Raw genomic sequence first — 16,244 nt, 5'->3', positions numbered from 1 at the left:
TATTTCTATTTTGTTAATCCTCACCTGAGGATGTTTTTTCCATTGCTTTTCAGAGAGAGGAAGGAAGAGAGAGAGAGACAGACATTGATGTGAGAGAGATACACTGACTGGTTGTCTCCTGCATGTGCCCTGACTGAGTGAACCCACAACCAAGGCACCTGCCATTGCTCTAGAATCGAACCCGCAATCCTTGGGTGCATGGGCCGACATTCTAACCAGGGCTGGCAATCTTTACTTTAAACAAGTGATCAAATCAGCATCACCAATCATAAAAAACCTTGATATATGTGCTTCCCAATATGATGCAACATTACATACACAACATCAGTTATTAAGTATTCTTACTAAAGTGTGTGGCCTGAATGTAATCAAGCTTCTCAAGGACATCATGTAGGATATTCTATAAAGCAATTGATATAAATCTTAAAAAAGTCAATTCTATTTTTTTTAAAAAAAGAAACCTATAATACTTTCAACAATACAGAATTTAAATTAAAAAAAGAAACCTATATAATTTTATTGACCAATGTCGCCCCAATAAACTCAATAAAAAATAAAAACAAAGAAGCAGTAGCAAAGGGACTGCTGTAGAGTAAGAGATACTTGAGAGACCTAATCGAACAATAACAACAATACACCAGACCCGGTCAGTAAGGGCCTCCTGCTGGCTGCATATAGATTTTCGCAAGTTGATGCTACAGTGATTCAGGCACATTATTTATCATGCTTCAGTGATAACCTAAAATATTTATTAACGCTTTTTAATGAATGGACATTTTTCTTGAAATCTTTTTCATATTTCCTCCCCTAGGGCAAAAGAAATCATAATCACATAATGGCTGTTCTTAAAAACATGTAATAGAGCATGTGTTTCAGGATATTTGGATGACTTATCACTAAATCACCGACTCAGCCTTCAAGAAAATAGAAATGTATGGAACAGTTTTTCATTCCATTGGGAATGCAAGAACCTGTTAATGTCATTAACTGCAGTACGAGCTGCTCCATCACAATATTTCTAGACAATATGAAGCTTTTAAAAAGCGCTGTCCAATAGAAATATAATGCAAGCCACAAATGTAAGCCCCTATATAATTTCCTAATAGTCCTGTTAAAAAGTAAAAGGAAATAAGTAAAATTAATTTAAAAATATGTCTTATTTAACTCAATACAGTCAAAACATTATTATTTTAATAAATAATGAATGTAAAATTATTAAAGAGATATTTTACGTTCTTTTATTATACTGTCTTTGAAGTCAGCATATAATTTACACTTTCAGCACATTTCAACTTGGACCAGCCACATTTCATATACTCAACAGTGGTTTATATGTTGGACACAATATTAGGACTAATATGAGTCTAAAAATTGGTTTGAAGTGCTATAGATGAACAGTATAAAATACAACATTTTCAAAAGTGAACTTTCCTAATACATACTTTTAATTTGCTTTTGCACTAGAGTTTTTTTTTTCAGGGATGAAAAAATAAGCTGAAAATATCTGTTTACCTACCAAGTGACTCCATTTTTGTACTTAGGATAAAAGAGTGGAGATAACAGTGAGTGAGGGCGGGGGGAGGGGGAGAACCTCCATTTTACACATGTGCATTCAAAATCATTGCACACTGAATTCGCTTATAATACAGTTTGCTTGCCACAAGTGTCTGAATGCAACATAAACATTCCCAATCCCACCGATTCTCCCTTCAAGCCTGCCGTAAAATTTTTCCTTTTAGGTTCCCTCTGCCCAGACCTTAACCCAAGCTGTTTTACACTGGCACCTGGGCTGGCAGAGAAGACTCCTCCTGTTTTCTCTGCTCTGGAAGTTTTCCCAGACTTGCCTCACCGGTAACACCAGATCTGTCCTCCTTTTTCTCATGTCCCTATTACACAGATCTTCCTATAGGTGCAACTTGGTGACTTTGTTGTGTCCCAGCCATCCTGGATGTAGGGTGGCTCAACACTGTCTTTCCACCTCAAGTGTCCTCCACCTTCCCTCAGTGACCCAGGCTACCCCCGATTTTGGACTTTCTATCATATCATTTCCCTCAGCTAAGACATTCACCCCTCCCTCTGTCTGGCTAGTTAAGTCCGATTGCCTTTCCCTGCCTCATGTAAATTTCATTTCTTTCAAGGAAGCTTTGCTATCCCGACTGTTGGCAGGCTACCTTCACCTCCTTTGGCCTACATTGGGTCACCTGTCGTCCCCTTACCATTCACTGTCTCGTGATTGTCCCCATGAGTATCTAACCTTGCTTGTGAGCCTGCAGTGCCAGATCACGGGGTGCCACACATTGCTGCCTCTTTGGCAGCACGCTACATGGGCTGAGCCCATAATTGGCACTCATAGAAACTCCAGAACTGCCTTCCTAAGGCTTCTTCAAATTCAGAGATGTGTATCAAGGCTAAAGACATGCATAATGCTTCTACTTGAAAAAGTATGTGTGAGACCCATGTCACTTCTGCTTATATTTCACTGACCAAAGACCAGCATGATATCAATAGGGTGGGGAAATAGACTCCTTCTAAAGGAATTCCTGCAAGTTGCAGGGCAAGAGGGGAGGAGAGGTGAGGATATATAATTATTACCCAGGAAAAAGGGATATAATAATTGAGAGCAATAATATATTACTGAAACATTTCCAAACAAGAACATTTTCCTACTTAATCCCAACTCATTGTCACTTCTAACAAAATAATAATTCCTTAATATCATCTAATATTCAGTCTATACTTTAAAATTTCTAATTATCCCCAGACTATATTTAAAATTTAATTTCTTCAAACCAGAATCCAACCAAGGACCAGTGTAACATGGTTACATGTCTTTAAGTCTTTTAAGATCTAGGACAGTCAGGAACCTCCATATTTTCATCAGCTGTTTTTTCAAGAGACTAGGGCAGTTGTCCTGCAGTGTGTTCTACCATCTGGATTTGTTTGGAAGATAAATTGATTTCTTTTGTGAGAACATTAAAACTTTTTTAATTTATTGATTTTATAAAGAAAGGAAGGGAGAGAGAGAGAGAGAGAGAGAGAGAGAGAGAGAGAGACATCAATTTGTGTTCCACTTATGTATGCATTCATTGGTTGATTCTTGTTTGTGTCCTGACCAGGGATTGAACCTGCAACCTTGGCATATTGGGACGATGCTCTGACCAGCTGAGCTCCCCGTCCAGGCTCAGAGCAGCCTCTCAGGGGCTGAAGCGATTGAAATTTCTTTTGAGAGTCATATTTTTTAAACTGAAACTATATAGGTAGGTACATTGTTATTTACTTAATTAGGGTACTCCTAAGGCCTAGGAAGTGCACACTCAAGGGGCCAAAGAGCCGCATGTGGCTTGCGAGCCGCAGTTTGCCGGCCACGGCCAAGCTACCTGGCTAGGGCCCTTCTGGATTTGACTCCTCATGGTGTCAGTGTAACCTGTTCCTCTACCCCCAGATTTCTCATAAAATGAAAATTAGATCTAAATAATCAGTTAAACTCAGGTTAAACTTTTTTTTGGCAAAAATATTCATAGGTATACTGTATTGTTCATATTACATCACACCAGGAGGCATCAGATGTCTTGCTATCTTGCCATGCAGGATGATAAGACTGATCATTGAGTTAAGGTGTTGACAACCTGATTCCTCCAATGTAAGTTTTCCCTCATAATTGTGGTGTGAAACTTGTGAACTATGTGAACAGCTGGTTCCTCACCAACCTTTTATTCAAAGACTTTGGTATCCATTGATGAGCCTGCCAGAGTACATTATTTCTTAAGTTGTAGAAAAATGATAATTTTAATCATTACTTTTATATTTGTTAGCTGGCATTCTTGTGTAAAGAAGGACTCTTCATCATCATATCTAGTACATAGTATGAAATGGCGATTAGATTAAAAAAATAAAACTCTTAGGACCTTATGTTTTGAGTTTTTAATCTCACTTTAAAAATATTATTATATCGCCAGGTTGCCATAGCACAGTGATTGAGCATTGACCTATGAACCAGAAGGTCATGGTTTGATTCCCAGTCAGGGCACATGCCCGGTTGTGGGCTCAATCCCCAGTGTGGGGCATGCAGGAGGCAGCCAATCAGTGATTCTCTCTCATTGTTGATATTTCTCTCTCTCTCTCCTCCTCTCCCTTCCTCTCTGAAATCAATAAGAATATATTTTAAAAAAATTATTACATCATGAACACTTTTGTACATACATATGTTTGAAAATAGTTTTGATGGCTGTATAATATGCATTATGGTGATAAATGATTATGATGAGTATTAATCAGTCAAAAATATACAGGATCTGCATGCCAAGAATTATAAAACAGATTTTCATTTTTCTTGACTTGCATGGCTTTGACACTTTAAAAGATCATAGGGCAATAAAAATAGAAAAAAAAAGTTCATAGGGCAAGTATTTTGTAGAACGTCAGTCTGAGTTCTCTGAAAAATCCTCATGATTAGATTTCAATTATGCATCTAGAATTTCTAAACTTCTAGACTTTCAATCTGGTTCTTTTTTTGAGATATAATAGCAAGTTTAATAAAATCAGATTTGTATGAAATCAAAACATTCTTCTTGGCTCCTGGCTCTTGTCTCCCTGGCCAGCCTGTCTTCCCTCAAAGCCGCAGCCAGTCTCTCTCTTGCTTTCTTCACTCTGATATTCCGTCTCTGGATGTCTCCACGGGTGACTGGTTGCCTGCAGAGAAGCCGTGGGCCCCAGAGACCTGCTCCTGGGTCATCTCTGCCCAATTTAAAAACTGTGCTGTGCTGTGCTGGGGGCTGGTGTGCAGAGACCCAGGACCAGCATGGCCCAGGGATTCACCCACACTTCCTGGTGCAATTATTTTCATCATATTTGTGACATCAAAAGTATTTAAAAGTTCTCCTTCACTGCTGCAGGCCCGGAGCCCCTGCCATCTCCTGTAGGCTCTCACCTGCTGGCCCTTTTCCAAGGTCTCCTCCTGCCGCCTCGCCTGACGACATTGTCAGGATGGGCAGTTATTTGGTGACTGCACTCTTGAAAATGCAGCTGGTCAGCCTCATTGGATGTGCAGTCCTTTCATGACGTCTCTGCTTGCTCTTGGCTAAAATGAGTTGTCCCTTCTTTGCTAAAGTCTGGGGCATCGTAAATAAGTGGAGCTTTCCCAGAGAAGGCTGGTTTGTATTGGAGATTCATCCAGGTTCCCCCGTGGCTTAGTGTGGTCTTGCTGGCCCATTCCTGAGACGAGAACCACTCCTGGTTCTTTTAAAAATGTTCCCCATTTTGTCCACATTTTCCTATAGGTTCTTGATTATATTTATTGTATCTGTTTTAAAGTTTTTTTTTTTACAGGTAATTCCAACACGAGTCACCTGTGGATCTGCTTCTACTAACCTCTTAATTGCAATTTTGCTTCTTTGCAGGCCTAATAGTGTTTTTATTGCATATCGGTCATTGAGAATAATATGTTGTAGAAACTCCGGGTTAGGCTATTGAGTATATGTACGTACATATGTTTGAAAATAGTTGTGCCAGATCACAGAGTCCTCTAAAGAGTATTGCGTTTTGTTATGGCAGCAGGAAAATTACTGGCAGATCATCTTGATCCTTGGGGGCTCAGTTTTAGCCTCTCTTAGGTATATTCAGTTTGCCATTGGCCCTCAGATATATATAGTATTTACTATTAAGGTGAGGCCCTTCTGGAATGTCAGTAGTAAGCCAAGCTTTTTACCAAACTCTTCTATTTTGGTTGGACTTAAACACCAAACTTAAACACCTGAGTCCTAGGCAGGTGCTAAAAATCTCATCCTTAGTTCCTTAGCCTTTTTCTTTTTGCTGGGTTTCTTGGAGTCTTGGCCTGTGTGTATACAATTTAGGAGTCAGTCAAGGATTAAAGGAACATTCATATTAAAATTTTGGATCTCCTTCTTTTGTAGCATTTTCCTTTCTGGGATTTCCCCCATTTGATTTCCAGTACCCCTGGATCATTTCCAAAACTGACTTCTTTCTCATCTCATCTCAGCAATAAAACTGCTGCTCTCTGCTTGAGCTGCATTTCCCCAGGCACTGAAGTAAACCATGAAGTGCCCTCGGAGGAAAAGCTGATTAAATGTGGACCTCACCCAGCGACTTCCCTTCTTCAAGGATAATATCCTTCCCACTTTTCCCTACTTTGGGTTGCTCTCCAGTGCCTTCACACAGTTATTTTTTTATTTTGTCTAGGATTTATAATTGTTATTGGCAAAACAATTAATCTAATACAGGCTACTTCTTCATTACACAAATGGGAACTGGATAATTATGTTTTCATTAAAAAATATTTAGAATTAACTATAAAGATGAAGAGGTAAATCTAACAAGCAGTATTAATATTTGTGTTTTAATGAATTTGCTTCTGTTTGATACTTAAGGTATTTGTAATGTTTAATAGACTTTAGCATGCTAGGTTTGTGATTCTAACTTATAATACATAATTGAATAATTGGTTGGAACTTGTCATTTAATATTAAATAGCACTTATTTTATAAACAGTATGGGAATAATTAAAGGCATTTTACAGTCATCATATTTATATTTAACATTAAATTTACAAATATTACTTAAATAATTTGGAGAGGTCTCTGTAAATCAGATATTAAAATATTTAAAAAGAAAATTGACTATATTAAATTTCAAAATTCATTTTGAAGCATTAAAGCATTTAATTAAATTTGTAAATGGAACTAAAATTAACACAGGCTCCTTTTAACAATTATTAAATTTGTGTATGTTTATAAGGAAAATAAGAGAATAATTAATATCATAATTGAACCAGGATTTTGTATGTATAACTTTAATAAATTGAACAATTAATTTTAAACCACTATTTTAAGTAAGCACTTATTGATATATATTAAGTTCGGATTCTACAAAATCTGGTTAAAATTGTTCTAGATCACAATTTACTTAACATCTATTATCCTCAGTTTCTTTATCTGGGACATAGGGGTAATGATACGTCCCTAAAAGTATATATACTTCAATAAATAGTAATGCTCATGATGGTAATAATGGTGATTAATGATAACGTAGTTTTAAAAGAGAATTATAGAACAATGTACACAGTATGATTCCATCCATTTTTTGGTTAAAAAATAAGTTACTCAAACATAGGTATAAAAAAATCTCCAGCCTGGCTGGCATCACTCAGTGATTGAGCATTGACCTATGAACCAGGAGGTCATGGTTCAATTCTTGGTTGGAGCATATGCCGGGTTGTGGGTTCGATCCCCATTGTGGGGCATGCAGGAGGCAGCGATCAATGATTCTCTTTCATCACTGATGTTCCTATCTCTCTCCCTCTCCCTCTCTGAAACCAATAAAAAAATATTTTTAAAAAACCTCCAGGTGGCTATACAGACTTCAATTTTTATTTACAGTTACCTATCATTTCTAATTTTTCAACAGTGTAAATATATGAATAGATGTATTTTGATATCCATTTGTGTGTATATGTGTGTGTATTCAGAAGAAACACTTTTAGTTGTAGTTAATTTATTTTAGGGGTGGGATTATGATTAATTTTTATAACTTGTTTCTTAATTTTATTTATTTTCTTACTTTAAAATTTTATTTACTTTTTATGTTGAACAGATATAACGTATAATCAGTAAAAACATATACCTGAGCATCTTAAAGTCAAGAAAAAGGCATCTTCCCTTGGTTTTAATCTTGCATGCAGATCTTGCCACAACGGTTCAGGGAGACAGAAAGAAGTAATGTTCAACATCATCCATCAGCATAGCCACCAAGTGTTTCAAAAATCCTTACTTAGCTTGCTTTGAGATTGGGATGGTTTCCGTGCATCCATGCTTCTTTCCTGCCAGTAAATGTGGGTGTTGCCTAACACTACGGTGTGCCTTTGCCTGCCCTGGGTCTCCTGGTAGAGTGTGCCTGAGGAGATGGTATAAGTAGGAGGGACCCTTGCATCCTTTCCTTTTCTTCTTTTGTCACTCACTTTTGTGGGGAGCCTCTATAGGGTTAAACCTCAGACTGACCTGTGGGCAAAGTCACAAACAAGTCCCAGCTTAGAGGGCACAGTCCTCTTAGCAAATTTAGGCTTGACCTTATGACGCTCCCTAGATCTTACCTGGGAAGCTAATGGGCTGAGGGAAGTGCAACAAGAACAAAAACAAGTGAAACTCACAAGAACAAGGTAAACAAGTGAAACTCACAAGAACAGTGTAACTTTGGTGACCACTACCTTGTTTACCTCTCACTATAAAATAAAGGCTCAGTTTGCCTCCGGATCTTTCTCTGTGGCCTCAGCCAGACACAGGAAGATCCACGGAGACTAGAGAAAGCTAGAGCGTTCTGAACGCTGTCTCCATGTAAAACATTCTTGCCAACTCCGTCCACACCTTTGGGAACCCCTGGACCCCCGGGGCTGGACCTCGGCACACTTTCACTCTTCATGTTCTGCTGTAAAGACCTTAATCACTCTTGAGGTCTCCCTGATCCCCTTCTCCCAGGTGAGATTTCCAAATCTGTCTCTTAAACTCCTCTTCCCAGGACTCAGATCAAGCTATCCAAATGTTAAAATTGTTCTAGATCACTTCAGATTCAGCAAACCAAACACTGAGAGCTTCATAGCCTATAAACTTTTGGTCCTTTCTGTGGATAATAATTAATAGGATGTCCAGCTGGTTGCTTAACCAGACAAGTTAACCTCACGTATCATTACCTTCCTGAGATCTTTCCTGATCTTTTCTCTCACAGAGAATAAACCTTTCTCACGTGGGCCATCACGGCTCCTTGGCAGCTTGAGCCACACCACTTAGAGCAACTCTCACTTCGGACCATGACTGTTTGCTTAGGTTTTCTTGCGTCTCTGACAAGATCGCATGTTCTTAGAAACCAAGGATATATTAAGTTATCCCCAGCACTGACCACAATGCCTGTAAGATGTTCTCATCACTAGTTCATTGTCTTGAAGCAAAAGCAACCCATTCTGAGCCTTAAAAATTTCTCCCTCACTGAGAAGGGGCAATTCTTCTTTAGGAGAATCCCAAATAATATATGTAGATACCCCCATCTCCTACTCCAGGTATGACCTGGACTTAGTGACTCTTCTAGAAAGTAGAATGTAGGAAGGGAAAAATAATAACTCTACAGTGTAGAAAGCTTGCAAACACCACCTTAAGCAAGTGATGAAGATTAACCTCATCTGTGATGCCATGTAGATATCAGGTGCCCCCTGACAGGATGGGATAAGAAGGGCATTTCACCTCCGTGTTATTCTTCCCTCACACCTGTAACCCCAGTTCAATCATGAGAAAACATCTGACAAACCCAGATTGAGGGGCATTCTACGAATACCTCACTTATACTCTTCAAAACTGTCAAGGTCATTAGAAAAAAATACAAAACAAGGAAAGACTTGAGAAGTTGTTGTAGACCAGAGGAGACTAAGGAGACATGATAACTGAATGTAATGTGTGGATCTGATAAAAACTGGAGTCCACTTAATGATAATGAACTAATGTTGTCTTCTTAGTTCTAACAAATGAACCTTGCTAATTTAAGAAGATAATATTTGGGGAAACAAACCAAGTAAATGAGGAGCTCTCTGTACTATATTTGCAACTTTTCTGAAAGTCTAAAATTATTCCAAAATTAAGTTTATTTTAGAAATCACTTCCCTAGATACTACACCCTCTGTAAAGGCCAAAAGGGTCAAACATTCTATTTGGGTATGAATGGAACCCAGTTAGTTAGGTGCTATGTAGTGGATGTGAGCAATTAAAGCAACATTATGTGTTTTTATTTTATACCAATTATAATGGTCTGTGGAAGCAAATGCCAACTGCCTTCATATCCATTCTTTACCAAAGACCCACAATAGCATTCAGGTGAATGGCTACATTTACCATCTCCCTTGTAGCCTGGGGTGACCCTGTGACTAACCAGAAGGTCAATGCTATGGAAATGGAAGTGTATGGCATTTCCAGGAAGTCTCCTTCAAAGGAAAGGGAGCTCCCTTCCTCTTTCCTGCTGCTGGTATGAAACTGGGAAGGACCTGAAGTGGCACATCAAGGTTGATGGAGCCACAGAAGAGCATGAGCCTGGGTCTTTGATGAAGTTTTGGAGGTGTCATACCTAATCCTCAACGCTATATGGTCACATACCCAGTTTTTTTAAAAATGCAAAATATTCATATTATCTCTGCCGCCATCTTAGTTTCTCCCCAGTTTTTTTTAAAATGCAAAATATTCATAAAAAAGATGAAAACATTCATGTTCTAAAAAATGAGAAAAACATAGGTGCATATGGGAGAAAATAAAAATGACCTGTAATTCCACCTCCTAAAAATAGCTTGTTTTGACATACCCAGTATCATTTATGAGGTAAATACATATTCAATTAAAAAACCTCTTAGGAACCTATACATTGAGCTTTTTAAATCTTACTTTTTAAAAATTATTTTTTTATTGATTTCAGAGAGGAAGAGAAAGGGGGAGAGAGATAGAAACATCAATGATGAGAGGGAATCATTGATCGGCTGCCTCCTACATGCCCCCAACTGGGGAATAGAGCCTGCAAGCTGGGGCATGTGCCCTTAACTGAAATCAAACCCAGGACCCTTCAGTCTGCAGGCTGACACTCTATCCACTGAGCCAAACCAGCTGGAGCTTTAAATCTTACCTTTAAAGACTTAATACTATATCATGGGCACTTTATAAATTTATATTTTGAAAATATTGTTTTGATGTTTGTGTAATATGCATTATGTGATGAATAACTACAATGAGTAGGAATTTGGTGATACAGAGACTTATGTTCAAGTATCACTTGAGCCATTGACTGTGTAACCTCAGGGAAGTTGTGCTATTTCTCCATAAAATGGGACTAAATGAGTTAATGCATAGAAAATCTCTACTATAGCTCCTGGATCTTAGTACGTTCTTAATTAATATAAACGATTGTGATTATTATTATCATCCTTTAACTAGTCCCTTCTTGGACAGTTAACCTATCAGGGACTATTAAGAAATAGAAACGATATGAAAACTTAGAAGGAGTTTAATGCAGGGAACTGGTTACAAAGGTGATAGGAAAGCCAAGAAATAAAATAGGGCGAATTAAATTGCCCATCAATTAGCAACAGTAAGAAGGCATTACCACCTTTAGGGGAGAGGGAAAGGCAGTGTAATCGGAGTCCAGGGCCAGGGTTACTTGGCAGAAACTAGAATCATGACAGACAAGTGATTAGGGCTGGGGGAAATATCTGGATTCTCCCTCCTTCCCACTTTACAATCTCCGTCCAGGACCTCTCATTGACCAAACCTGTCCAGGGCCTGGGAAATAGAATCCTTAGGGATCAGCCTTGAAATACAGAGCAGTGCAGGGGAAGAGGGTCTTGATGGAATGGATCTTATGCAAATAAACCCAGGACAGTATAATCCACCCCTTTTACTATTCAGCATTCATTCTCACCCTTCCGACTATATTTAATAACTTTCACTTGCAACACCTCTCTTCTACAAATGCTTTCTCCTTCTTCCCTCTGACAAGAGGGACTGCAAATACCATCAGTTATTACATTAATCTCAGATCCAAGATCTACAGGTGAATTTCGGTTCTTCCCATAGTTTGGATGTGGCCTCTCATGGTCTATGAATTCATCATGAAATTAAGCACCAACAACACTCCTCACAAAATGCCAGGGGAACAGAAAGAGTAAAAAGGTATCAATGGTAAATATGCACATAAGAATATATATCGATCTTCCAGTTCTTATTTCTTAACTGGTCGCAAGGCCATCATTAATGTTTTATCACTGGTAAGATATCACTTTATCATTGATATTTTAATCCTTCACCCATTCCATGTTACCCTGGTTCTCAGTCAGTACCTTAGTCAGTTGGGATTATTTACCTGGTGAAAAATACCTTCATATCTGAATGGTCTGAGTGCTTGTTACTCCATGGCTTTATTGGGTTACTTTAGTCTTTAATTGACCTTTAATATTGGACCTGCAATTACTATTTTTAAAAACTACTTCCTATTCTAACGTAATATTTCTCTATTCCAAGTGGCACCCAGTGACACCCCTATGTCCCAGATATGGTCCTTCCTGTACCAGATGTGTAACAACAAGATCATTTCCCTTGATTATTTTTATTTTTAAAATATATATTTTATTGATTTCAGAGAGGAAGGGAGAGGGAGAGAGAGATAGAAACATCAATATGAGAGAGAATCATTGATCAATGATTGGCTGCCTCCTGCACGCCCCCTACTGGGGATCGAGTCCACAACCCAGGCATGTGCCCTTGACCAGAATCGAACCAGGGACCCTTTAGTCGCAGGCCAACGCTCTATCCACTGAGCCAAACCAGCCAGGGCTCCCTTGATTATTGATGTCAATAACTGCAGTACAGTTCTCTTTTCTCAGCCTGTCAATTCAGTGGCCTTTGTAAAATAATTTTAAAATAATTCAGATAATTTCTGATTGCTCTTCAAAATAAACTGTCATTTGCTGCTCAAAGCCTGGCATTGAAGTGGTAAACAACTATATACCTAATTATAAGCTAAATGAGTATTCTATTATTGGACATATAATATTGGCACCAAGTTTTGGCAGCCTTTTAAAAAATATATATTTTATTGATTTTTTACAGAGAGGAAGGGAGAGGGATAGAGAGTTAGAAACATCGATGAGAGAGATACATCGATCAGCTGCCTCCTGCACACTCCCCACTGGGGATGTGCCCACAGCCAAGGTACATGCCCTTGACCGGAATCAAACCTGGGATCCTTGAGTCTGCAGGCCGATGCTCTATCCAGTGAGCCAAACCGGCTAGGGCTTGGCAGCCTTTTTTATGCCACTTACTGATGAATAAGATGCAAGATACTCAGAATACCCTAGCATTAATGCTCATTGACTATTACTTATATGTTTTTTAACTAGGAACATTTTATGGAAATAAAATCCGGAAATGTTCAGTAACTTGAGCAACAACAGATATACAACATTTCATATACACTTATGTGAGGATTGAATAATTTATGTGATCCTATTGACAGCAAGGACTGTTTTGAATTTTCTTTACGAAAAAAGAATTGCTCTGATGACGATGCTCTACACACACACACACACACACACACACACACACATACACACACGCAGCTATTTGAATGTCTTGCCTTATGCTGGCATAGCTACTGTATTAAGGCTTAGCATAGACTTGAGGTGATGTTGATAGTTAACAATAGTGTATGTAATATACCTGGTATCTCTGGTAGTCTTGATAAATTCAAGCCTTTTTGGCTATTGGATGGGTGCTGTTTTCAACCTTGTAAATGGGCAAGAGATGCGCCAGGTTTGCCCTTTTTTGTTGCTCAGTTGTGCTTGCTTTATTAGTGTTATCTGATCCAAGGTCCTGTTGAAGGCCCGACTTTACAACATTTTGGGAGGGTTGCTTAGGTTAAAGGAGACAGTACGGCCTGTGAATCCATGTAATGTAGTGCCTGTAGATGGCCCTGCACGTGAGCTGGCAGAGAGGAATCTCACAAGGGCACCACTACCAGCTGCTCTGTGTGGCGGAGCCACCGCCCTCCCTCAGCTCAACATGTGGCTGGCACAGTGACCCTGTGGATTTCTCCTTTTGGGAAGAGCTTCCTCAAGACTTAGTCCCTTTTTCTCCTGGGTTTTCCTTTTCTGACTGATTTGGATTGAAGGTCACTTAGGAATTCTGGGACTCTTTGAAGTGGACAGACACCACGGACACCCAATATGACCCAGTGGGAAGAAGATAGAGCTTCCAGGTCTCTGGAGTCACCAGCTATGCTTCTTTCTCAACGTGTCCCTGGGAAGAATGGATTTCCCATTATGTTTTTATTATTGATTTCTACCCTAATTGCATTACATTTAATCCTCTGAAATTGTTGAGATTTGATGTATGGACTAGTGTACAGCCAATTTTTGTAAATATTCCATGTGTGATATGAAGGATGCATATGTTCCAGATGGTTGTCACTGGTCTATACATGTGCATAATGTCAAGTGTGTTACTCAGGCTGCTCAAATCTGTATGCCTTATTGATTTTTTTGTCTGCTTGTCCTATTAATTGCTGAGATGAGTATATTAAAATACTGCACTGTAATTACAGATTTGCCTATCCTTGTAATTCTGTCCACTTTGCTTTACATATTATAAGACCATTTTGGTCCATTTTTGTTTTACATATTACAAGATCATGTTATTAACCCAGCTTGCCATCACAGGAAAGGAAAACCCCTGAATCTGCCTGATAATGTGTCTGCAGCCCATGTATCATAAAGCTTTTCCTTTCATCTCACTTTATAATGCTACTAGAGGCCTGGTGCACAAATTCATGCACAGGTTGGGTCCGGCTGGCCCGCCGTGATGGGGGCCGATCATGGCCAGGCTAGTGGGGGGAAGGGGCTGCAGGAGGTTGGCCACAGGCCCTGCCCCTGATTGGGGCCTGATGAGGGCCAGGCCAGTGTGGGGGCAGGGATCATGGAATGTCAGCCGGCAGGGGCTAGGGGCCATGGGTGGTTGTGGGGGGGGCGGGGGGGCTCCAATTGGCCCAGTTGGCAGCCGCAGTGCATGTCATAATGACCAGTCATTCCTGTTGCTTGGCATATATATATATATATATATAGATAGATAGATAGATAGATAGATAGATAGATTTCTCTCACTTCATAAAAGGAATGTACCTTACCCATTTCAGTTTTTACTATGCTTCTTTGCTTCTGGAGCACCAAACAATGGGTACTCTGAAATAGAAATTATTCATATTAATCATGAGCCCATAAATTGAAGGCAAGGCCTCGTGTTTTCCATTGGTTAGGTATATTTGTGTGAAGAGCACAACATAGCATTAGATTATAGAATTTTTTTGATGTATAATGCAAAGAACATTTAAAGAGTTGAATGACATTGCATAACAGAATTCCTTCCACTTCAATGATATATGTAAACATGTTTTCTAATTATTTACATATATAGAAATTACAACAGGAATACAATTTGTGCTGAATCCTGATCAGTAAATTTATTACAGATATATGAACTAACTAAAAAACAAAACCATAGCCATTACATTAAGAAACACACATATAATTTAATCGAATTTAAATATATCTAATGTAACATTTTGTTTAAGAAGTATAAAATGTATGAGTATGATGTTTTAATTAATTTCATACTAATAATAATTGCAATGACAAGTCTCTAAGAATTTTCTTAAACATTTAAAGCTTCTTGGTCACATGAAATTTCAAAATTAAAATCAATTTTCCAATATTTTAGTTGCAGATAAGAATGATAGGGTAATCAATTTAAAAATCTTAAATATAAGATAGATTTTTGTGGAAAATTCTGAGTTCAAGGAGAAAAAAGAGTGCTGTAAAATTTTTTACTGTTAAAGGTTAAGTTAGTTCAAGCGTGTGGAATCTCAGATGGAAGGGGAGTGAGGGGGGAGAGTGGGTGGGAGGTAATCAACCAAGGACCTTTGCATATGCCTGGCCCATGGACACAGGCAATGGGGCAGTGAGGGCCTGAGGTGGTGAGGGGGGTGGGGAGTTGTTGGAGGTGGGCTGGAGGGGGTCAATTGGGGGAAAAGGGGGACATATGTAATACTTTTAACAATAAAGAATTATTTTTAAAAAAAACTAAAAAGAGAAAACAAAAAAAACACACAGAAAACAAAAAAGCAAAACAAAACAAAAAGGTAAGTTCGTTCATGTATGTTGTAAATGGACATTTGCAACTATCAAATTGCATGGTATTTATTTTCCATTGTGCACATTAAAAAGAATGTGAAAGATAACTTTTAACATGTCAATTCCTGTGACGTGCAATTAATAGCATAATAAAAATCTTTGAGATCAACTTTTAAAAAGTGTAAAATTCTTTTAGGGTATATGTGAGCAGAACCAATGAGAAGTCTCATGCTATCCCAATCCACTTCCAGCCTATTGTTAACCAGGAAGGAGCTGGCACTAGAGCTGAGTGCCCAGACTGGAAGCATTCTGAAGGAGACAAGACAGCAGACTATGCTCCCTTTCATAGCTAACATCAAATTGCCCACCTTACTCCAGCTGGCAAGAATAAAAGAGGAAGGAAAGATGGACAGACAGACATATTCATGAACTGCCTACCGTGTTCGGATATCTTACTAGTTGCTTTCTTGTGCATTGTTTCATTTCCATAACAACCCATCCTCAGGAATATGGCTGGCTTGTGGGGGAAAACAGT

The 16,244-nt window shown here is 38.7% G+C and overlaps 1 pseudogene; it reads right to left on the bottom strand.

The window, feature by feature from the left end:
• Window positions 1–4,538: 4,538 nt before the first annotated feature.
• Window positions 4,539–16,244, bottom strand: part of LOC107182228 — a 50,298-nt pseudogene continuing 38,592 nt past the window's right edge.

Source organism: Myotis davidii, unplaced genomic scaffold (assembly GCF_000327345.1).
Source record: "Myotis davidii unplaced genomic scaffold, ASM32734v1 scaffold673, whole genome shotgun sequence".
NCBI lineage: Eukaryota > Metazoa > Chordata > Mammalia > Chiroptera > Vespertilionidae > Myotis > Myotis davidii.
This window is presented reverse-complemented; position numbering and strand designations above follow the sequence as displayed.